Source organism: Varanus komodoensis, unplaced genomic scaffold, assembly GCF_004798865.1.
Source record: "Varanus komodoensis strain SLA01 unplaced genomic scaffold, ASM479886v1 scaffold15, whole genome shotgun sequence".
Taxonomy (NCBI): Eukaryota; Metazoa; Chordata; class Lepidosauria; order Squamata; family Varanidae; genus Varanus; species Varanus komodoensis.
In genome coordinates this window covers 15,564,758-15,588,854 of record NW_025335440.1, presented here as the reverse complement: position 1 = coordinate 15,588,854, position 24,097 = coordinate 15,564,758, and the positions used below count along the sequence as shown (strand labels likewise).

Here is a 24,097-nt window from a genome sequence, read left to right as displayed (position 1 = left end):
AAATGGGGCCACCTACTGGCAGCTCCTCCAATGTGCTCCTTGGACCATCTGGTGGGGCCGTCACTGGCTGTCCAATCAGACATCACAAAAGGTGATCTCTGAAAAAAGGAAGATTAAATGGGGAAAGAGCCACCACAAGCCCCCTCCCCAAAATGTTTTACAATAACAGCAGAGAGAAGAGACACGGCAGCTTAAGTCATGGCATCCCCAGAGATATGGTCTTGAGGACCAAAAGAGAAGTAGGGAGAAAACAAGGAAATAGAAAAATAGAGCCCAGTAATCTATTGGGAATACTCCAGCTTGTTTTGTGAACAACCAGCCCATCATGTGAACTTGTCCTTGGTACACTGATCATGCCGTGCGGGCTTACACACATATAGGCACCTATCCCAACACGATGAACAAAGTTAAGGCTCACCATGGGGATGTTTCCATCCTGATTTCTCTCTCTCCCCAGACTGAACACTTTTAGAAAATGATCTCTTCATAGAACATGAGCAAAGTAGCACAATTGACGATGCAACACTGAAACAATGTTTTTAAGTCTCACCTCCCTCAAATGTGCTGATAAGAAAGAGTTGCTGTGTGCTGACTTGATAGATGAAGAAGACATCACTAAGATGACTTGAGCATATTTGAACATGAAGACGAGTTCTAAGTCAATATTGTGTGACTTTCGGGTACTAATTATGATCCAAACCACCATCTCTGATAAACTGACATTGATTAACTATTTGTCTTTTAAATGACTTTTTAAACATCCCACTTAGTATCTGTGTGGCATCAGGGCTAGAAAACAACAGATTGCCCAATGGATCTCCCCATCACCTTTTTCATGTTTTGGTTCCTTTCTTTTCCTCCATTCCTTCTCTGACAAAACTGCTCCTTTTGTGAATTTATGGTGCATTTCTAGGCCTCTAGGAAGAAATGTCCTTGTGTTTCTCCTGGGAATAATTGGTATGAAGGTAAACATTAGCTGCTCTGCTTGGGGTGTTTCTGAGCAACGCTAGAATAAATGTTCAGGGCCCAGAGTGCAGGCATATGATTGGCAGTTCTATTACCACTGCCCTGTGCTCCTTCTTGTATTTCTTTTTATTAGTAATTACGATATGGGGACTCAGGCTTCGGAACACTGGGCATGAGACTTACCAACATTAATGAGATGGTTGTCAATAATAATCACCAGGATTTAATTGGGGACCAGGCACACCGAGCCTGGCCCCAAACCTGAATTTCTTTTAGAACTAGAATCCACCCCTGGCGCACCACATTCAGCTGGCAGTAGGGGCTCGTGTTGTCTCAGCAAAATCCCAGGCTGAGCGAGAGACCTGCGGCAAGCCTGTTGAGAAAATCCAGTGGTCAGGAGCACTCCAATACCCATGAACCCCTCACTGTCTTTCGCATCCTCCTGCAACCTGGCATCCACCGTATGTTTTGCACAATAGCTCCTGTAATCCAAGACCTTTGGCTATGCCAGCTGGAGCTGATGCAAGTTGTCTTGCGAAAGTTCTTAAGGGCACCAAGGTAGGGAAGTCTGGTCTATGGAGCTACCAGTACAGGTTACCAGGCAGCTAATCCATCACATGGTTTGGAAGGTCACTTCGTGTTTCTGGAGTTTTTGATGGCCAGAAAATGTTTCTTTAAGGAACAGAGAGAGCAAGTGGCTCTTAGGTCAGACATACACAAACAAGCCTGCACAGGTGTGAATGTGTGAACTGCTGAAAGGAAATAAATGAGAATTCTCTTGTTGAAGAAAAATGTTCTAGCAGCTGCTTAAAGAACATGTTCTGGGGGACTTCCAAGCACGTGTTATTCTGCTTTTGGAATAATGTTACTGCCTTAAAGAGCAGCATTGTTTTTTCTGGGATCTGGCCTGATCTCCCATGCTTCCCTCATATATTTTGGATTATCCAGGTATTACCTTTATTCCATAAGCCTCTATTGCAAAGGTCAGCAATACACAGCTGATGGGCCACATCCAGACCCTTCTCCCTCCCCTGTTGCAGCCCCAACTAATCTCCAAAAATGTAAAAGAATTGGAAGACAATGGCGTCCAAGGCAGTGGTTTGGTTTGGGGTGGTTTGCTGTTGGATTTCATTGGCGAAGTGGGAATTTCAGCCATTTTTCCTGCAATTTATGTCAGGAATCTGGGATGGCAACATTAACCCCCAGAGCACTGGTTGTTGCCCACTGCTACTGTTGTGGTTCTGTGTTATCAACCTCTTGGACATCTACCTGATCTGGGGAAGTGGGAAGTGATGACTTTTAAAAACATGCCTTATTGTTAGGGATGTGGCACAAATCCATTCCATTCACTTTTAAGCATCAACCTACCTAAAGTTGCACCTCTGAACCAATCCATGATCTGAGAATGCTGACTCTGTAATTTTCACTTCTCCAAACTTTACACTGGCTTCATCCAGTCAAATGTGTGTTCAAAATATCCATATACTGGGGAAAGTGTACATAAAATATATACATTTATGGAAATAATGAAATGCAAAGGAAATTGCCTGCAAAATGTGCACATTTGACAAAATTGTGTAAAAAATTAGAACAGCCTTTTAAAAACCTCACTGTTTAAAACAACAGAACTTCACATTAAAATATTCTTAAAGCTTGGCATGATGGAAGTTTCAGATTGGAAAAATGAGGAACAGAAAAAAATGGAACCTTATCCATCCCTACTTTAAATGCCATGAATCAACACACTGACCTGGACTATCAGTGCCAGCAATTTTCTTTGACTGGGGAAGACAAGCTTTTTGCTCATATCCAAGAATTTGAGAAGTTGTGCCGGCTGTTACCAAAAACTGTCTCCCACAGGAGGCACGGCAAAAGACAAATAACACATCCCAAAATCTGAATAAAAAGCAGCAGTGTAGTCAAAGGTCCAATACATGAAACAATTCCGTTGAACCCACAGCTGTTAGCCTCAACAGAAATTTATTTCACAGCATTCAAGCTGTCAGTATGAATGTGTGGCTCAAAAATGAAAGGCTAACTAAATAACTAACTATGTTTATCATCCTCACGATGCTCTATTACTCCTTTGCAAGCTCCGTCAGAGTCAGTGTGTGGGGTTTTGTTGTGCCAGTGTATCAACTGCCACCTTCCAGCTTTGGCATTTGGCCACGAGTGCAGGATGTGAAGCTGCCTCCCCTTCTGAACTCAGCCCCATTGTGCTGGGAGACACTGAACTCTGGGGCATTTTCACAGCAGGGGCACTTTCATCCCTGCAATCCAGAAGCCTAATGGCGGGAACCAAGGATGGCAAGAGGAGACTCCGGACTTTTTGTGGGTTTTGTCAGGAATAGTATTATTACCTGAAAAGGCAGCGCTAGCGGTTAGCATTCAGTGACGGAAGGAACTTTGTGCTACAAATGGGTAACATTTTGTCACACACAAAAATGTGGGAACTTAGTTGTCTTCTAAGAGCCTGCTGGGTCCATTTAAGACCAATATCTGAACATCATCTGCCCACCAATACCCTGCAATGTATTCATCTTCCCCCGCCCCGCCCCCCCCACCCTCTCTCTTTCTCTTTTTTTCTTTCACGGCTTTACTGCTTGATTTGTGGTTCTCATTTCTCTTGCCCAAAGGCTATGGTTTTCTAAAGTGATGGTTACACTCAGATCCTTACAGGGAGCAAAATTACATACATAATACATTTATGGATCCCTTTTAGTTACTCCATAATGGATTCCATATTATGGATTTCTCCGAACCCTGAAGAATTCTGCAAGAAAAGGGGCATTAGGATTTTACAGAGGTTGTCACTCCAGGCACGATGTTGCCGAGATTTTCTTCCCATTCCCTGGCAACAAAATGAGCACAGATGGAATGTCCGTGCAACTTTATTAGGCATTTTACACCAATGCCATCCCTGGAGCTTTGCTTTCTTGCGGATGTTAATAAGGCAGCTCACTATCAGTTGCAGGTTTGAAATGCACCCTGGACACAAAAAGGTAACTTGATCAGAACAAAGTGGCTTTTTAGTGTTTATATTTTAAAATGTGCTGTCCAGTCTTGATCTTGTTTGTTTATCTATTTATTGACTTTAGACAACTACCCATTACCAAAGTTCTCTGGGTAGTGTAGAGTACATTAAAGACATATTTGAGTTCCATTTCACAGCTCTTTCCAACTGAGACCATGTCAGCTTGTGAGCTTTGGTTCCCCCCCGCCCCCCACACTCCCCCCCGCCCCCCACACAGATTTTTCTGCATATTTCTCAAAATGCATGCAAAAGTTGTGCACTTCTTTGGAATGTATGCTTTCTTCTCCCACTGATTAAAGCATACACGTGTGTTTTCCAAAAGCATGCTTTTTCCATGTCCATTTTTCAAATGCATGCATTTGAATGTTTTTTTGGACAGGATGGGTCCAAATATACATTGGAAATGGACGAACTTCATCTGCAGATTCCGTCCCAGGCTGTGCTCTGTTCAGATGTTATGAACTGGATAAATCCCAATCAGAAAGAAACTAAAACGAATTTCTCATATCGATCTGTACAGTTTTTGCAGGGCTTTGAAGCCTGGTATCCTAGGTGCAATTCTGACACTCACAAACTACAGCTGATTGGCTCCAAATAATACTAACAACACCGGATGATTTTCTTATCCAAATGTTTTCTTGCACATGATGGGGAACAGAAAAACTTTCTTGATTTCCCTGTCCTTAAAGCATGACTGTCCTTCCACTGATGTGACCAGGCCTCCACACATGAGCCTAAAATTAAATCAGGCATATGAAACTGGACTGCAGATTCCTTTATTTTGGATAGTGGCAACATCATCTGGTCCTATGAGCATCAGACTGTATGCATGCATAACCCATATTGTAGTTATTCCTACAGATTAACCTAGACTGCTTTGCGTACAACATCTCTATCATTCTGATACAACATCACTGCAAATAGGTCAGGAGGGTAAGAGAATAGCAGCAAGCCTAGGTCCACCCAGTAGGTTCTTGGCAATGGGGAAGCTGATCTGTGAAATGTGTTCCTCTTCCACAGCTCTGTCTCTTGGCCCTTATACAGCATGGTTCTTTCCAATGGAAACCGGCAAGAGGATGGACAGAAACAGGACTGGGGAACAAAGCAGAGGAAGTAGTTCCAGCTGGTTTTCCAATGAAATTTCAGGGAACCATGAGAATCCTAGGAAGATTATTAGAAGTTCTGCAAGAGGAGAGTAGTTAAAGGCCTGAAGGATAGGTCTGCCCTGCAAGAAAGCTTGTGTACCACCCTTGGTTATACCTGCAACATGTAACCACAACAGTGTATTGCACAGTGTGGTGTTTGGTTAGGGTCTTGGACTCCAGACTCAGGAGATTCTCTTTCTAAAAGCATGAGCTTCATGAAGCTCACTGAAGGACTTCGGTCTAGTCTCTGACTCTCACCCTACACTACCTCACTGGGTTGCATGCAGCAGAACCTTCTGTAATGTGTTGAAGTTCTTGGTTAGGGATGCAGAAAAGTTCTTAATCAGAGGAGTCAGTGTAGAAAGGTGGGTTTTTTTAAAGAAAACACTAAAGACCCCCATAACTTTCTAAGAATGCATGAGAGAAGAGAGGTTGCTCAAGGCATTCCCATCATTCCCGTCCTGCCGAGCACCATCTCGTTATTGCTGCATTGGACAGGGAGTCCTGTAGGGAGGGTCTTTGCTTGTTGGGGCTCAGTGCATTTCAAATCGTGTCTGTGTGTTCTACATCTGACCATACATATCCGGGATTCAGCACATTCTGCCACAGCTGCAACGACTCCCACTCCCCACCTTTGTGCATGATGCAGAGGAAGGTCGAGATGGAGCCAGTGGGCCCACGGAAATGAGGAAGGGCATGTGTGTCTGCATTCCCCTTTGAATTGTGCCTGTGTGAGTCTAATGGCTGAGTGAAACGTCTGCCACAGAATTTCAGCTTCTGCAGCTATTGTAAAGGAAGTCAGAGACTCATTTTTTCTCCTTGGAGTTTGAAGTCTATGCCTTGAGCTTGTCAACTGGATAAGATGAAACATAAAGAATGTGAATAATTTTAAAGTAAGTGGCCAGTCATCATTAATTCATTTTGTGCTCATTACAGTCCCATTAATCATGATTTATGCATTGGGTACTAATACGGAGTTGCACTGAAACTCTGGTTTGCCTCTAATTTTATTTCAAGGAAAATAATTGGATTGCTTAAAACCTGACCTCTTCTGCCTTGTTCCTCAGTCTTTCAGATGTGATGGCCATGGGGAAATGAGTGGCTTGCAGGATGGTAGAAAAAGTCCTCAGTTCTCAGCGCTTTCATGTTAAATCTAGGACAGGGCAAAGTGGAACCCTGTGACGGGTTACATTACAGGAGGTGATGCTGGCCAAGTTGCAAAGCCCCAGCAATTCTAACCAAGAACAGTCACCATGCATTTGGCACAGCAGATCTCTGCTCGCAACAAGGAGAATTGTTGCGTATTTCGCCACGCAGCAGCACCCAGCTGTTTTCTCGGGAAAAGCTGGTGTCTCCGGGTCAGTGGAACTACCTATCTAGTTCAGCTTGTACTCGGTGTAGGATCTATCCATGGTGCTGAATTCCCTCTCCATAAAAGGTTCATCAACAAACATGGGAGCCATGCTGGAGCAAAGCAAACCTACCTAATCAGGCATTTTGCTCATGCAGTGGTCAAACCAGTGCCCCTGGCAATCCTGCAAGCATGCTGAGAGGGCAACACACCTTCTGGCTTGTATTCCCTAGCAAACTTTTATTGACAAGCAAACTGCTGGAGGTAATCTATAGCCATCAGGGCTAGTGGCTGTTGTTAACCATATACTCCATAGGGAAGGGACCAAATGAAAAAACAGTTCTACTGCAGAGGTCTCTAAGTATATTAAGTAAAACTAGGAGGTTGGTTACTCAGAGGACGGCCTTTTCAGTGGTGGCACCCCAACCTTGGAATGTGCTCCCCAGGGAGGTTCGCCTGGCACTGTCACTCTATTCTTTTCAGCGTCAGGCAGATACCTTTTTATTCTCCCACTATTTCAACAATTAATTGGTTTTATCCTGTTTTTATTACTATTTTAGTCTGCTGTGTGTCATTGTTATGGTTTTGTTCTTGGTTTCCTTCCTTGTAAGCCATCCAAAGACTTTTTTTTAGTAATGGATGGCATAGGAAATTTTTAAATAAAATAAAAAAATAAATAAAATAAATAAGTACACTGCAGTGCCACCTAGAGGATATTCCATTGTAGCATAGCACCACCTAGAGGTTATATAGTGGAAAAGCAGGAAAGGGAAAACTACAGTATCTAAATCCTGCACAAGTAGATCTGAGGAGTGATAGAAAAGTTCAGTCTGATTTCCAAGTTAAAGCAAGGAGAGCTCTGCAGAATCCACCCATCAGAATCAGAATTCCAGACTGTTTAAGGCATTCAAGGTCAATAGCAGCACTTGGATTGGGTCCAGGAAACAAACTGCATAGCAATGTAGCTGTTTAGTAGCAGGTGTGTTATGTCTGAAGGAACAAACTCCTGTTAATGAGCAGGCAACACCAATCTTTTGGTTCCTAAACAACATACAAAATGCAACATTTGCTTCTGTACAGATTACATGCAAACTGTCAGTTAAACCTCTAATTATCTGGTTGGCTTGTGGCTAAGATGGTTCTGTTCAATTATTAGCTTTAGTTCACTTGTCAGCTGCAAACAAAATGCCACACACTACTCGTAAGCAGCATCAAAGAACAGAAATTCTGCAAATTGCTTTCTTGATGTAGTTACTACAACCCTGGGAGAGAGTTACATAATTCTGTGAATTGCATTATAAACCTAGTTTCTTGAGGCCTCATACTGTCCAGCCGAGCATCAGAAGTGGGAGATGCCTATGTATGTCACCCATAGTTTCATTTAAGGAATGTTCTTTCTTAGCCTGTGCATCATAGATATCTAACTCTACATTCTAAAAATTCGTTTTATTCAGACAGTGCAGATCAGAGGTGATCCTCCAAATTATTGAAACTATAAATCCCATCAGCCCCAGCTAGCATAGTCAAAGGCCTATGGTGATGGGAGTTTGCACCCAATGACATCTAAAGGAGCATGCTCTTCCCATACCTACTGTAGGGGAAAATGACTTTATTCTGCTTATGGATAAACAGATGCCTCTCTTTCACCTTGTCCATTGTCAAGTATACCTGCACTTATGGAGCGTAGTTTATTCTGATGTGGGTCTGGTCTAGCTAATGCTTATCATGACGGGATGAAACTGTTACAGCAGGGATGTGTTGAAGCTCTGCAGAATTATTATTATTATTATTATTATTATTATTATTATTATTATTATTATTATAACATTTCTATGCCGCCCCTTGCCAAAACCTCGGGGCGGCTTACAACACAATAAAATACATTGAAATACAATAGAACATAATAAATTACCATTAAATACAAAAATACAAAAAATACATTGAGTTACAAATATAAAATTAAAATTATCAGTATAAAATAAGTAAATAAAAATATAGGAGGAGAAAGAGAAGGAAGAAGAAGTTGCCCTGGCCAGATCATATGTTTTAACAATTAAAATGATGTTTAAATAAAAAGGTCTTTACCTGGCGCCGAAAAACCAGTAACGACGGTGCCAGGCGGACCTCTTTGGGGAGTGAATTCCATAGGTTGGGCGCCACCACAGAGAAAGCCCTCCTCCGAGTACTTACTCTCCTAATTTCTTTCATGGAGGGTTCCCGGAGAAGGGACTCTGCCGCAGATCTCAAGGGGTGGTCGGGCCTATACGGACGTAAGCGCTCGTTCAGGTAGCGAGGACCCAAGCCGTTTAGGGCTTATAGGTCATAATCAACACCTTGAATTGGGCCCGGGCTTCAATGGGAAGCCAGTGAAGCTGACGGAGGACTGGAGTCATGTGAGCATAACGCCCCGTCCCCGTCAGCAACCTGGCAGCTCTATTTTCCACCAATTGAAGTGTTCGGACTGTCTTCAGGGGAAGCCCCACGTAAAGCGCGTTACAGAAGTCTAGGCGGGAAGTCACCAGTGCGTGTGTCACCGTCGCCAGGCGGTTCCTCTACCATGCACCAACCGCCTCTCAGCAGACTCAACACCTCCAATGGGCCACTTGGGCTCTTTGGGTGGCTGCCATTGGCTGCCAGTTCAGAGGCTGCTATTCACAATCAGGACAAGGGGCCGAGGGAAGGACTGGCAAGCCAGAAATGTAAAAGACTCTTGATTGTGATAGAAAGAGGAGGCAAGGGGACTTTAGCCACCAAATCCCCTGGTATACTAATGGGAGGACCAAGGGGAAGGAAACCCAAGATAAGCCTGATCATTTGTTATGGGTCAGAGTGACAAATAACTGATATTGCTTTCAGTATCTCTGACAGATTCTACAGATGCCTGCACAGGAGTAAGCCTCACTGAATTCAGTGGGGCTTCTTTGGAAGTACATGTGTATAGAATGGCAGGTTTAGGTATATGGGGGAATAAACTCGGTGAGACTTATTTCCGAAGGCACCTGTATAGATGGGGCTGGTGAGCATAACCAGTCTGGACTAGAGGACAGCCAGTCAAAGGGTCAGGCTCCTCAAATCCTTACAAATGAATCACTGCTCAAAGTTGGGAAATAGCCGAAATCTGCATTCTTGTCCCTGGGCTAATTTGGATTCCGATAATAAAGACAACCACCTACACCCTCCTCACAGTAAATATTGGTTGCAGCATGATTTGTTTTTTAGACACAAAGTGTGCATGTAAACGAAGGAGGCCAATTCAGGATACACACAGCGCTATTCTTAGACGCTGTTGGACTGAAAACAGAAATTCAAAGAGACGCACGATGCGTCACCGTTCCTGGACTACGACTCACTTTTTCAGGGACGTCCGTCCAGATGGGAAGCCGACGTGGCAAGGAAGGCAGCGCTGCCACGGAAAAGGGCAGCGCCATGCTGAGCTCCCTCTCCTGTGCTGTGACATTGTCGCCTCTTGTCTCTTCCTGCTTCTCCTCTGCATTATTCGCTACAGCAGGTGGGGGAGGAGGAGGAGGGAGGAAAGCGCAGGATGGGGGCCTGATGGCCTGTGTTTCCCTCACTCCGTGTGGCAGCAGAGAAGCAAGGCATAAATCAGCGTTTCCAATTCTCTGTGGAATCCTGTGGGTTGAATTGGTGGCACACATCAGGTGATGTGTGAGTGCATGGGTGAAGTGTTTTCTCAATCAGATCTCAAAATGATGGGCAGGAAAATTGTCGCTGCAACAGAGATCAATGAGGGGCAACGCCATGGAGGTTTTGAACCCTCCGCAGAGGTCCCAAAAGGGCTACAGTTGCCTAGGCTACCCTCTGCCTAGTCCATCTAAGATCAAGGGGTGGAGATGCTTGAAGTATGCAGGCCAGGACTTCCCCGTCTTCCCAAGGACCCATGTTATTGGGTTCTGCAGGAGAGGACACCAAGGAAGAGGAGATGGGGGGGCAGGAGGACCGAAGAGGGGCATTGGCTAATGAAGCTCATTGCCCACAGTTTTCCAGGCTGACCGTAAGAGCAGGCATGTCTTGGAAGGGACAGGAGAGGAGGGAGAGCCATCGCCTTGCCCAGTTCTTGGACACAGGATGAGGCATCAGGGGAGATGAGCAGCCCAGTTAGAGGGCTTTCATGGGTCCCGGAGGGTGGCACCTGCAGCGTGGATGGAAGGGAACGATTGAGGAGACGTTTCCAGCTTGAGTTCAAGCTATCCTTCAGCTTGCTAGGGAGCTTTTAGACTTAGAAGAGAAGGACATAATGGGATGCTTTACCATAATTATGGAACACTTCACCATCAGTGGTTTGCCAGGTGCCTCCTTTGCTGAGCTTTAGTCACCTGACAAAAACGTTTCTGTTCCGGCACATTATGGCACCATTTTGATTATCTTCATTAATTTGCACCGCTTTTATTATATTAAGTTTTATCCGTTATTTGATTATTTATTTATTTATTTATTTATTTATTTATTAAAACATTTTTATGCCGCCCCATTCGCCGAAGCCTCGGGGCGGCTTACAACACTAAGTTAAAATAATTATAATATAAATCAGAAATATAAACATTAAATTAAAAATACAAAAATACAGAATAAAATAAGCTGCCCTGGCCAGATAAAATCCAATAATATTAACAGTTAAAATGCTGCTTGAATAAAAAGGTCTTCGCCTGGCGCCGAAAAACAAATAATGACGGCGCCAGGCGGACCTCTCTGGGGAGCGCGTTCCATAACTTAGGCATTTATATGTTATTTTATCTTGTTTATTATTATTTTAATTGTACTGCTCTATTTATGTTACTTAGGATAGACTGGAGCCAGCTGGAGCTGGGGGGTCAGACTAGATAGCCCAGGAGGCCCCTTCCGACCTGTTTCTATGCTTCTATGGTCCGATTCAACATGAGGAAGCTTCCGGAGTTCCTCTGGGATGTTGCCACCAACCATATCTGAATGGGAGGGTTAATGCAACCGCCCCCCTGCAAGGAAGGAGATGGACACACCCCACGTGGCAGGCTAACTTTGCACGTTGCACTGTGCCCCTTCTTGCTGCACTCTCGCTTTCCCCTCAGCCCATAGCCTTTCCACTGCCCTACGTCCGCAAGTGCCCCGTGGAATATTCCGTGCCAAGGAAACAGGGCTCCGAGGGAACATTTAGTGGCTTTCCTGCTTGTTGTTGTGTCTGTGTGATGCTGTTAATAAATAACCTGCTGCCACAAGACATCAGAGACAGCCCTCTGGAATGCCACTGCTGGTGTCATTATGGTTATAACTGCTATATAGCAGAATGACAGAGGCTGTCTCTTTCCTGGGCTGAAATACAGGGATACATTTAATACCTGACACATTTACATCAACCACAGTTTCTAGACATTGGGGGTTATGGTTCCTTCACTTTCTATTTTAACAAAATCTAGGCTGCTGGGCGAGAGTAGAGAGATTTCCTTTTATACTTGTTAAAATCCCTCACCCATTTATGCTCACAATAGCTCTGTAGGCAGTAAACAAGCCTTTGTGGGCCAGTTGTGTATGTGCAGGGGAGGCAAGGGGAGTGTCGTGAATTAAACTCGTTTGCAGAATGTGGCAAATAGCTGCAGACTGTGTTGAGCACAGATAATTTGCTCAGGCAGGACTGGACAAAAGCACGACGGAGCACCCTGGCATGGGGTTTTTTGTGATCAGTTCAGCTTCTGGGAGAACACAGGAGGAAGGTGCGTGGTGAGACTGGAGAAAGACAAGCATCTTAAGAGGGGAGTAGTGACCCACATATCCTGGCAACTCAAGAAAAGGAAGTTGTCTGAGAACAGATTCTCTTAGGGAGGGGGAAAGGGCAAGCAGCATTCAGGGGAATCCCTGTGCTATCTCCGATCAGAGATAGCAAGGGGATTCCTTGCTTGGGGCACTGCTGGGGCACATGGGATGCTTGAAGGAGGCACCTGATGCTTTGGGAGCAAATCTGCTTAGCACACATCCCTTCCTCCCAGCTTGGACATGAGCAGCGCCTGAAGGAGGTCTCCAATCCAGCTAGCATCTGCCTCTCTTTGCACACCGAAAGGGAAAATGGGTGGGTCAGATTCTGCCACAGGAACCAGGATCCATCCACTGTCTAATCCTCCGTTCGCCAGCCCAGTTCCCTTTCATCAGTTAAAAACCACAAGCCCTGCCTCTTTGCGAAGCCAGAGGGCCCTCGGACAGGCACCCGTGTGATTTCTAATAGAAAATGACATTCCTTAAAATGGCATTCCTAAAATGACACTTCTACACAGGCTCAAGACCATCCCTTGGCAGGATTCCTAAACCACATTTGGCAGCATAAAGGGAACTCCTCTGTCTGGCAGAATAATATACATTGCAATTTGTTGCTTTCTAGGGAAAACTGTGCAGAAGCGATAGCCTCTGGTAGGTGCCACACAGCCAGAAAGTCTTTGCATATCTCTCTGCATAATACTGGCAGTCAAGAAGAGACACGTTAACGCAACCAGATAAAAGATCTGCAGTAAATCCTACCTTGGAAGTATCAGAACAAATACATAATCTATGCGACAACAAAATGCCTGTTGGAATGAGTGAGTCTTAAATGCCCTGGAAAATGTTCTCATGGCTGAAATCTTTTCACACACTGATAGACAGTCCTGCATTCTGCTGGAAACTGTCCATTTGTCTCAAGATAAAGTCTGATCTGCATCCATAATAATAATCTGAAATCATTCAGGCTGAAAGGGGGAATGAAACGGGGGAGTTTAGGAGTTATGGGGTTGTAGGAGCATTTCTCAGTGTACCTGTGTCCTATTGTGTGCCAATATTTTGCCATGCCCCTTGGTTTGTTAAATCTGATCTATAAACAAGCATCCTATAGGAACGACCATGCTCAAATCCAGAAAGGGCACTCTTTCATGGGGACCCTCCTCAAAAATAAGAATTTAGACTTCTTGGTGGAGGCCCCCGGTGTGTATGATTCCCTCCTAAAAAAGTTCCACCTAATCTGTCGCAGAAGCCATTTCATGTGGGCAGTTCTTCTGGACCCTAAATTGCTAAATTAAGGACTGTGCTGCTTCTGGGCCTTCAACCTATCCCCATTGTTTTTATAGTGACTTCAATTTTAAATGAGATAAATACTGGTTGATTGCAGAACCTGTAGCTGCAAAAACACTGCATACGACTTGAGTGAGTCAATGAATAAAGGAGTTAAAAATAACAGTGGGAGGCAGGCGTTTGCCCGATGTGTTCCTCCTACCGTTCCCCGCCATGTTCTGATCATCACCTGCCCTTAGTGGGATGACAAACGATGCCTTGACTTCTATTGTCTGAAAAGAGACCACCAGGTCAGGGGCAAGGAGATTCGGTGAAGAGAAGCCAGTCACACCTCATTAGTAAGCACGCTGGTAGTGGAGGTTTCAGATTTGTTTCAGGCCCCAATGCAAAAGGTGCCCTGACAGTTTGAGTTATGTTGACAGGTTCCCCTCAAAGGAAAGGAGTGTGTCACGCAGGAGAGATGAAGCATGTTTCACCGCCATCCTCCACACGGAATAAATAGATGGGTTAGAATCTTTCCGTCGGCAACATTCCCCTATGGGGAGGAGGGAGAGAGAGAAGGAGAGTTGAGTTTGATGTTATAAATCACCATAATTTGTTACAATTTCCAAAGACAAATATGACAGGGTGGAATTACTTTGCGATGCTGAGACAGTCATCTGCAGAAGCCATAAAGTGCCAGAATAAATCTAACGATGAGATATATTTAATCTGAGGAAACAGCGACCGATATCCCCTCTTGCTAGATTGTGTTTACAAAGAACTTAGCTGCACTGATGTTGTGCGGTTGCAAGTTGCGTCTTCTGGTTTCTTCTTCCAAATTAAGCTGGTTCTCAGATAAGTATTGTATCCATTTCTAGAGGATTCTTGCAGTCACTCTGCTCCGAAGAAAGCAACAAAAACCCTCACATTTGTTATATCAGCAGAGAATATTGGGTGGGTTTTTTCGAAGGGATTAATTTTGCTACACAGCAAAATTGCTTCCGAAGGGTGGATTGGCACTCGAGGGTTGGGCTGATGCCCTCTAATGAAAGGACCCTGATTTGTTTTATTTTGCATTTTGATATTTTACATACCAATAAAACATCATTGGTGAGTAAAATATTTTCCCTTCCTCTCATTCAGCTTCCAAAGCTTTGCAAGTAACAGAGTTTAGAGAGGTGATTATAAAATCTTAGCCCATAGCCACTGTAAGCAGATGGCAAAGTTAAGAAGAAAGTGAAAATTCAAAACTTGTTCTACCTAGAGTTATGATGCTTCTTTATTGTATTTATGACACACACCCAAAAGAAGCAGCACAAGAAAATCAAAATGGATTGAAGTCACAGAAGCCCACCCAAAGTGCCTTTGCGGTCCCATGAATGAAGGAACAATTAAGATCTCCTGCTTCCCAGCTTGGGATTAGAGGAGGAACTCTACAACATCCTGTGCTGTGCCACTATAACCATTCTAGTCTACGCTCTTCTTGCCCCCAGGGGCTAAGCTGGGCAGGTGCAGGAGCCAGATTTGCACACACTAATTAAATAAGCTCCAAAGTCTTTCCCTCTCTGTGTATGTATGTGTCTTTAAAGGACTCTTGTCTCCTAAAGAAACAAGATTTGTAAGAAGGTGCTGTTGGATGGGAGGAAGGCATTTGTTTTCAGGAAAAATAATTCAAGCAGAAAGAATCAAGGAGTTGGATGACCAGCAGGTGAAGCACACGCGAGCAGAAAGCTAGCCAGAGATTCAGACCTGGCTCCTAGCACTGCCTTTGGCAGGGAGAAGGAGTCAATGGGAGGAGAACACTGTGGCCATTTCTCTACGTTGCAACGTGAATTCAGTGTGGGGTGAGTTCTGGGGGACTTGTGGGTGCTGGTAGGGAGGAAGGCTATCCTTCTGCATACCAGGGAAAATTACCATGCTGGAATGTGCATCGATATTTATTCCAAATTAGAACTGAAGTCAGCCAAGAGTTCCTCATTATTCAGGGACTGTTTGCTGTGCCTGTAATTTCGTGTGAAGAAATTAGAGATTCCAGTGAATTAAGAGGTTGTTAACCAGACTGTTACATGATTGTTAACCACCAGTCACATGTTTTGCCTTTAAAAACTAGCTTCAACATTATGCAGTAAAGTTGAGAGAGAGAGAGAGAGAGAGAGGAGAGGCAGACATGAAAGTAAAAAGTCTGATTTGGCACCTACGCAAATCTCTCCTTCAAACTAAAGATTTTCCGCAACTCTAAATCCTCATTTTGGTGTGTCAGGAAATAGAGGTGGGTGTTTCCATGACAAAGATGATGCACTTGGGTGCTCTGCTCAGTGAATCCGACCCCAGTGATGCAAGCGCATGCTTTGAAAAATACTCTGCATGTGTCAAAGTCCAAGAGAAGCGATGAAGCGGCCACGTGATTCTCCTAGCTGGTGTTCCTGTTGTGTTTGTTCCAACGCTTGGGAGGAGAGCAGGCAGCTTCGCAAACCAAACAATGCAACAGACTCCTGAGCAGATGCTGACAAGGGGGGGCAGGTGTTTCCTCCTCTCTCTGCAGGGGGCACCTTGTTTCATTCTTTGCAAAGTTGCTGCTCACAGAGCATAGCATCCACATCACAGCAGCTGCCAGGGTTCGCTCCAGCTTCATCTCTCCTTTCTTTTCTTTCTGCCAATAAACCTTCCCTTTACCTCTTCCTTGCCAAAAGCAAATGATCTTCACAGCCCAAGGAGAGATTTTGTTTGGTTGTTTGCAGTGAACTGCTCACTGGCTGACTAGCAAAATGGATGCGATCCAAGCAAATGCTGGGAATTCGTGAAAACCACCAAATTCCTAGATCTGGAGAGGGTCCTTGTAGTCCAACATTTTTCTTCGTGCTGGAATTTCCTAGCAACAGCATCCTGAACAAATAGTTGTGCAGCCTTGGATTGAAGACTTCCAGCAAGTGAGAGCCCATCTATCACTCTGATAATTGGTTCCATTTCTCATCCCGTTCCACTGAAACCTCTCCTCCTGAGACTTAACCCCATTAGATCTAGGCCTGTGGAGAAGACGTTTTTGCCCTCTTCTCTATGGCAGCCCTTCCTGTATTTGAAAAAATGCTCAGATCTGTCCTCAGTCTCCTGTTCTGCAGGATAGCCGTTCCCTGGGCAGAATCCACGAGAGCACACATGCCCGTGCACAATTGCACTGCACAGAAGCACTCAGTCTTCCTGACGGTAACAGTGGGGGCCACTTAAAGAAGGGAATGGATTGGGGCCTTGAAAATGCCAGGGGCATCAGCGCTCTGCTGGATTCAGCCCCCGATCCTTCCCACTGGCCCTTGCACAATTTGTTTTCCATGGTGTGCTGTCAGACGTGCTCTGAGACGTTGATCTGTAGCGCCCAGTATTCTGGATGCCATCTGGCTCGAGGGTAATGCAGGAAATGGGGTGGGCGTTGCCCCAGGAGTCTGCTTGCCCCCTCCCCAGAGCGTGTGGCACGTCGCTTTCCATGATGGGGGGTGCAGTGTTGGAGAGGAGGAAGCTTGGAAGATGAACTTGCCCTTGTCCCCTAAGCCAATCTCGGGGGGTGGGGGGGCCACTAGGCCTCCAAGCTGGGCCCCAGCTCAAATGAGGGCGCACAAGCAGGCCCCAGCTGAAATGACTGCTCCCGCCGGCCCCACAGCCACCCCCTCAGTATGCAGTCATCCATTTGGAACCAGGCATCATGGGACTTGCAATCCCAACACGTGCTCTGCAGCTGCAACTCACACACTACACCTGCTTTTCCCAGTGGGCAGCCCTCACATGCTGTGGGCTAGAAATCCGATAATCCCTGGCCATTGGCCTTGTTGGCTGGGGTTGATGGGAATTGTCATCCAAAACATTTGAAAGGTGCCAGGTCAGGGGAAGCTGTACTGCATGGCCAAGAACTGTCCCCTCGTAGGGAGAGGGTCATTTACTGGTCTGTCACTTTCATCCTGTCCTGTTTCCGCCAGAATTGGAGATTCTTAAAATGCTGCACAGACACATCCCAATGCACACTTCAGTGCACATTTTAACATATGTCTCAAAAAGTATATCTTTGTTAGATTAATTTCCTCCCAATTCTGTGATCTTTCATGAATTTTGAAACATTTTTCAGCATCAAAATGCTTAGGAGGCATGAAAGCCACCAGATTCCCTCCATAGGTTGTTTCATACTGGAATTCACAGAGACCATAATACTCAGGCTTCCTCCATGCTCTGCCTTCTGCAGGTTTGAAGACCTTCCTCTTGAACTCTCACAAAACCCCTTGAGGTATCAGAACCCCTTGAACTGTCACAAAACCCCTCGCATCAGCCTAAAGACTCCTTCCAACCATCAGATGCTTCTTAAGGTGAATTGAGGATGTTCGCCCCTCAGCAGTCAGGAATGCTGGATTAGTGGGACCTCTGGCCCGACAAGGCCCAGAGAAACTTTATGTGCCATTTAGAATGTACAGCATTTCCTATCATGTTTCCAGCCCCAGTATCACAACCACACATTCATGAATATCACAGCAATAATAACAATATAGCAATCCAAGAACTTTTCCCGAGGCTGATTTGAGAAAGGACAAAAGATGACAGAAAGGGAAATGCAATTAATATTATATGTATTAATGCTTACTGGGCCTCTCGGGAAGTATTAATATAGGTTTGTTAAGGTGGTGTATTTTCTTTTTTTACTCCAGCTTGAGGAAGAAATCACTCCGCTTTGGGACCAATGATGGCCTCACACAAAGGTTTTACTGTCTCTGCAATGTCTGGGTTAATTGACCTTTCTCAACTGATTACCTTTTTATTATATAAAATGGCCCTAAAATAAGGCTAAACTGCTTGCAGCCTGCCAAGCCATATGTATTTTTGTGATACTTGATCCATGCCTGCTTGTGCCATCCCAAGTATGTGGAAAAGACGAGACTTACCTGGTGGGCTTTCCTTGTAAGCAGTCTCTTGCAACCGCATTCACATGGCCCTTTTCCCGACCCATTTCACTTCACCTGTATGTGCACAGAATCTGCTCCACTTCCAAATTAATCTGCAGCAGGAGATTAAATCCCCTCAAACTGTATATTTAGATGGGTGTTTCAATATGTATTTTGATACCTTTAAATGGCATTGCAACCTTCAAAGAAATGCAGAATTTGATGAGTATCCAAACTCTAATCTGCCTATCGGTCTGACAAACCGATATAGCAGGTCATTTTATATAGGAGAGATTGTGTTGCATTTCAGAGCATGAACTCCTCACTTATCCTTAGGAGTCGGATGAAAACCGCGTATCCTGATACACATTACCACAGCTTTTGAACAAGGGTGTAACTTACAGGTTATAGCAAAGATCAGACAATCAGATTCAGTCCATGGGAATGCAAGGTCAAGGTAAAGATGATATGGGAGAGATGTAAACAGTGGGAAAAAATTGTTTAAAAATGCAGCCCCAGCAAATCTGATCAGAGAAGCAGTCCTGGGAACCTGCATTTGCGGTTGCAGTGGTAGCCCGAAACAATGTGATTTTTCTTTTTAAAAAAGGCATGTGGACTGGCTGGAGGGCAGAAACATGGTTGCTGGAGCAATCTGCTGCCCAACGTCATTGCTTGCTACCAGCATGTGGCAGTGGCTGTGCTGGACCGGTGCCTGGCTGAGGTTATGGGCTGGATGAGGGCCAATAAACTGAAGCTCAATCCAGACAAGACGGAGGTCCTGTTGGTGGGCGGTTCGAGCTCCTGGGTAGGTGACTTGGACCTTGCCGTGAATGGGGTTGCACTCTCTCTGAAGGACAGGGTCCGCAGCTTGGGAGTGCTCCTCGTCCCAGAGCTGTTCCTGGAGGCTCAGGTGACTGCGGTGGCAAGGAGCACTTTCCTTCAGCTTCTGCTAATCCATCAGCTGTGTCCCTACCTGGAGGACGATTGCCTAGCGACAGTGACACATGCATTGGTTATTTCCCAGTTGGATTTCTGTAATGCGCTCTACGTAGGGCTGCCCTTGAAGACAGTCTGGATACTTCAGATGGTGCAAAGCAGAGCAGCCAGGTTGCTGACAGGGACTGGGCGTTACTCTCATATAACCCCAGTCCTCTACCAGCTTCGCTGGCTTCCCATTGAAGTCCAGGCTCAATTCAAGGTGCTGGTTATTACCTATAAAGCCCTTAATGGCTTGGGACCTGGATACCTAAAGGAACGTCTTCTTCCCTATTTGTCCTCCCACCCCCTGAGATCGGCAGCAGAGGCCCTCCTCCGGGAGCCCTCTGTGAAAGATATTAGGAGGCACAGTATCCAGAGGAGGGCCTTCTCTGCAGTGGCGCCCCATCTATGGAATGTGCTCCACAGAGAGGTCCACCTGGTGCCATCATTATTTGTTTTTCGGTGCCAGGCTAAGACCTTTTTATTGCAACAATATTTTAATAACTTTTAACATCAGCTTATAGGTTTTAATCTGCAGCCAGGGTGGATCTGGATTTTATGTGCATTATGTTTTATTTTATTTTATGTAAGCCATCTCGAGGCTGTGCAATGGGACAGAATACAAATACTCTAAATAAATAAATAAATAAATAAGCAAGCAAGCAAGCAAGCAAGCAAGCAAGCAAGCAAGGAAGTTCCCCACCCCTCTTGTTTTACAGTAAAGTCACTGCCCATTGCATGGAAATTGCAAAATTGGGGGTGGTGTGGAAACAGAGAAGGTGGTGCTCCTTTTGTTGTGAGGGGGACTGACCACAGCAGCCAGAGGAGTGGTCCAGCCCTGCACTAGAACCCAGCTGTCCTCCTGTGAATTTTGCAGTGAAGTTCTCCAATCAAAACAGCCATACAAAATGGGTACAGAAGGGAACGCAGCTCACAAAAAAGCATATAAGTTTGCAAATGCACTCACCTAGGAAACTCACTGGAAAACAGCGTTATGTATCTGTCAGAATGGCATGCAAAAGGAGAATATGAGGAACGGAAAGGGAAATGTGCAAAAAATGCATATATGTTCATGCCAACGTATGGGTGGTGTATTCTAAGATGTCAGGAGAAATCAACTTTAAGACTGACTAAAAGAGAAACTGAAAGATACCGACATGTACATATTTGCCCATGCCTCTTTCTCATACCATATTTACTTTGTTCCAGATGCTGCAATGTAAGACATAATAATTCCTTGGCAGATAGGCGGATTACATAAGCTAATATGCTTCTTCATACTACAGTGTCTACAGATCCGACACCTGTTTCTAAGCAGGGGGCAGGGGAATGTCTGCAATCATACAAATATAGAAAGACGACATTTGAAGTAACATAGATTATCAGTATTTGCTGCTTCATGGCTCCCTTCCTAAGTCTGTTTTCTATTGTGCTCTCTCCACTCAGGTGGGTGAAGGAAAGCTGTGCTTATTTTCAGTTATTATTTACAGCTAATCAAGAGTTTCACAGCCCCCTCCAAGGCATTCCTAAAACATATCTAGACCAACTCAGAGAGGGAAGAGAGTTTCTCAAGGCTCCAGTTAATCTCCTTAGATGCATGGGTAGATCCATAGGACCCCAGTGGGAGCCAGTGTGGCGTACTGGTTAAGAGCACAGGACTGGGACTCTGGTGACCTGGGTTCGAGTCCCCACTCAGCCATGGAGCCAACTGGGTGACTTTGGTCACAGACTCCCTGCCCAACCTACCTCACAGGGTTGTTGTCATGAGGATAAGACTGAGCAGGAGGAAGAGAATGATGTAAGCTACTCTGAGTTCTTTGTAAGGAAAAAAGCAGAATACAAATTTAATAAATAAAGTAGATTACATTTTAATTATGCCAAAGGATTCCATCAGAGATCATGGTGTCATTTTTAAAAATTCTCTTTTATTTGTCTTACAGCTAAATACGATAGGCACTAATATATCACCCAAACTGAGACACTGCATTGCTGGAAAAGTGGATTTAAAAGGGTGCCTATTTGCATAAAATGTTCATAAGCTGTATGTGTTCAAAGATAGAAATAATTACTAATTCAAATGCAAATGTTAGGATGGCCCTCCCAGACTGCCTGGTATTTTAAGAGCTAGGCAGAGAAGTTTCCAGATGCAAGTTGCTGGACCACAAGGAAGGGGGCTGCTTACCATTTTAAAGCGCATAATTGGCAGCCACAGACAAAGTGCTCGGGATGCCATATCCTGAGATGATCTGTGAGTCTGCTCAGCCCACTTCCAGGCGTTCACTGTTGATGTGCAGCTTCAAAACCCTGATTTTCCCTTCTTAGATCTCCTGGACTGGGCAGCCATTTGAACAGAGGACTGTCCCCTGGGAGACAGAATAGATGGCCACCCCACACCTGGCTTAACAAAATCCCATTTAGTGTGCTGGTCCATCAGTGGTCTTTAAGCCCCTTTTCCCTCATTATTTGCCATGAGGCATCTTCCACGTTGGTGGTGGGTGACCTCATTTATCCTCAAAATGCTTTGAAATCAATACTTCCAGAGCTACTTTGACCTCTCTTCTAAGAACTGCTGAACCTAAAGAAAGTACTCATAAGATGGGGAAGAATATATATCATGGCTTTAGCTGTTCAGACCTGGTCGTGCAGCTCCACCCTGAATCCTCAATTAAGAAGTAGATGCAGGCTCTCTCCTCTCTTGCCATCTTCTCTGCTAACGTGTGGGTCCCACCTGCGCAGGCACAATGCCTTCCCCTTGAACACTGAGCCCTTGTTCTCCTTCCTCGGCCCTTCTGCTTTGACATACTTTTTCCTCGCAGGGATGGTGGCAAAGGCCATTTTTCAACTCCATGGGAGGGAGCGGTAATCGCCAGGCCTGAGGTGAGACACGGCGCTTAATGGCAGGCATTGAGGACAGAGGTGGCTTTATCTGACTCAAAATGCAGCTCTGTCTCAGTGTCAGGCGGCCAGCCCACTGCTGAGCCGGCCATTAGCACGGCCGTTCCCAACTCACTACCCCTCAGGATTCAAACAACCTTTAGTTCAGTGTTTTCATCTGGAAGGCTCTTCAGTATTTTTAAACTACCACCAAAGGTATTACTGTATGTAGAGGGCCAGGAGAGAGAGAGAGAATGAGAGAGAGAGAGGAGAGAGAGAGAACACATACTTCTCTTTCTGTCACCTCTTGGAAGCTGTTACTAAACAATATAAACCTTCTACCACTGTGGAAATGGTTTGGGGGCAACGTCAACAAGAAGGAGAGGGAGTTGTGAGAGAAGCCGGGGAAAAGTACAGGAAACGCTGCAAGCTTTCTTGAGTCACTCAAAATGAGAAATCGGTGTGTTTGTAGGAGGTAGGCTGCTATTTCTTTGGAAGGTGTGCAGGCAGCAGGGGTGAAGGAAGGGAAAATTAAGGGCTGCCTCAGCAGCCTCCCTGATGAATGTGTTGGGTGGCTCAGAGTGCAGCATCCTGCTTTAACCCTGGATTCATCTCTGCAGAGCCCCATTTGGGTGTTCGGTGCTTGAGAAGAAGCACCCCAGAGCCAGTCCTTCCCTTGTTGTGTTAGTTGAGCGCAGCGCATGGAGGGCAACCCCGATCTGTGGGAATTCTGCCCATGAGCATGGATTCTGCAGGCTTCTCCGCTCACCTGGGCAGCCTCCACAGGTGGATAGAGCCCCTTCGGACAGTCCCCTTACATGAGCTGAGTGCAACCAGCATGATAAGAGAAGCCCCCTCATTGGTTTTACCTGCATCCTGAATGCCAGAAAAGGGGTTCTGTCTCTTGCTTGCTGTACATTTAGAGGGAGGGAGAAAATATGTTTACATTCTTGAATGTTTGAAAGAAAAGAACAAGATTAAAGGTCTGAATTTTGGGGGGTGTCCTGGAATAAATATAGAGGACCAAGGCATGGACAGAAGAAGCAAGATTTGCCAACCTGTCTTGTTTTGGGATAGCAAAGAGTGTGTTTGGGATTTATACCCGTATGACTGTCGTAGCCACTGGAGAAGACCCTGATGCTGGGAACGATTGACGGCAAAGGGAGAAGGGGATGGCAGAAGTTGAGATGGCTGGATGGAGTCACTGGGGCAGTGGGTGTGGGCTCCAAGGGGCAGTGGAGGACAGGAGAGCCTGGAGGAATGTTGTCCATGGGTCATGATGGTCAGGCACAACTTTGTGACTAAACAGCAACAGCTATCACAGCACACAGCATCCCCTGAAGAAGTGTAGCTTGCTCATCACCATGCTTCCTTCAAGAAGCTCCTGCCCTGCCCCTTATTCTCACAACAACCCTGTGAGGTAGGTCAGCTGAAAGGTGGAAGCTGGCCCAACGTTGCCCAGTGACTGAGTGCAGATTTGAACCTGACTCTTCCCCATGCTAGTCGGACATTCTGTCTCAAGGGTAGGTGGCATGTGAGGGTCCACAAGCCCATCTACCTCACCACCCAGAAGACACTGGGGCTACGTGGCAGCCCTGCCAGAGTTCCTACTCCTGAAAGGCCATCCAAGCTGGGCAGCAACTCGGCAGTAAGGAGCAAAGCGGCCTTTTCCATTGCACGGCAAAGCGACACTCCTGGAAACGGTGGCAGCACCCGCGCTTGCCTCAATGCATGGCCTGTCCCTCGGCAGCAGCGTGGTGTGGCGGCAGCAGTTGTGAGTGAACACTGCTGCAAAGAGGACAGGGGGCCCATGTGCCCCATGGATTCCCCA

The 24,097-nt window shown here is 45.5% G+C and overlaps 1 long non-coding RNA gene across 1 annotated transcript in view; it reads right to left on the bottom strand.

The window, feature by feature from the left end:
• LOC123020706 overlaps positions 1-24,097 on the bottom strand; it is a 151,416-nt gene that overhangs the window by 55,757 nt on the left and 71,562 nt on the right. Inside the window, exon 2 of the long non-coding RNA XR_006414191.1 lies at positions 10,313-10,319. This is a non-coding gene — a long non-coding RNA (uncharacterized LOC123020706). The remainder of the gene's footprint in view (positions 1-10,312; positions 10,320-24,097) is intronic.